Below are 1467 nucleotides of genomic sequence, written 5' to 3' on the forward strand. Positions count from 1 at the left end.
CACCAATTGTTTGATAAAATACCAAAAAGAGTTTCTTGTGTTGTTTTTGTGAACTTTGATGTCTAATTGAGTTATAAAAGGAAGAATTGTCATGTGTTGCACAAGTCCCTTGGGAGAGAACGATATTTATCACTTGCTACGCTGCGACCGGTGCACTTGCCGTTGGTTTTGCAGCCAACACATTCCAAGTTACCACACAAGTTTGGTCCGTTAAAATGCCTTTTGTCAAGGTAAAATCCCATAATAGGACCTCCTGTTACTCTCACCACATAACCCACTCATATCTACTTGAGAATAAACGACCATTAGAGTGTCAGGATAACCCCTAAAACTGAGCTCCTACAATAATACATAAACTATTGGAAACAACCATCAAGAATTTCCCCTTAGAACTCTTTTCAAACCATAATTGACAACATATAAATCATGCATAAATCATCATATAATTCAATATATATATATATATATGTATATATATTAAGAAACAAGCTTCAAAGTACCGATACAACTCAAACTTAGCAAGGAACAAGAGAAAAGAAGACACAAACTAAAATTGTACACAAGGCACCCAACGCTACACTCGCCTAACAAGCATATCCCCTCACCAGTGCCCAAACCCCACTAGAAAAGTGATGCTCAGTGCCAAAAATGAGTGCTCAATGCTCTGGAGGCCAATGACTCACTGCTTTGGCAACATTGAGTGCCATATAGGATTGCTTAATGCTATAACAAATGACAAAAAACTCAAAACTAGCTTTGATTGCCCCAAATGTCTATTCAAATAATCAAAATGACATCTGAGACACTGAAAATGATTCAAAAATAGGTTTACCAATTTAGTGATTTGGTCAGGAATCAAGGTTCAACTGATCAACCTATAACTCACAACTCATGAGTCAAAATTCTAATGCTTTAAATCATATTTTGAATGCACTAACTAGCCAACTAAGTCCTAAAGATATGAAGGTAAACACCACACAACAACTTTACTTATAAATCCATTCCTCTAAGACTTCACTTGTTAAAACCCCTAAAATAGATTAGAATTAACCTAAAACTCAACCTATTAACTACTTACCATCATAGCATCATATTTATGGTTAATTAAGGTTCTAAACAAGTTTAAAATGATCTAAAAACATCCTCAAATATTAGTTATCTCTCCAAAGTCTCACATATCAAAACCTAAATTTAGACTAAAAATCGCTTCAAAAGCACTCTTTATTCCTACTTTCAACTTTAAATCAGATTTGTATTTATAAAACTTCAAAAGCAGCAGCATCGAAAGTTCACACCGTTATCAAATCAAAAGCATACACCAAAATATTCATCAATAGGCTATTATTCATTCATTAATATACAACATTACTTAACAAACATTTCAAATAATACCAAGCATAAATTCCACTACCTATTAAACACAAATTCATACTTGTCATACGAAAATTTCAGTGAATATTAGCTTCC

This window comes from Vigna radiata, chromosome 5 (assembly GCF_000741045.1).
Source record: "Vigna radiata var. radiata cultivar VC1973A chromosome 5, Vradiata_ver6, whole genome shotgun sequence".
NCBI lineage: Eukaryota > Viridiplantae > Streptophyta > Magnoliopsida > Fabales > Fabaceae > Vigna > Vigna radiata.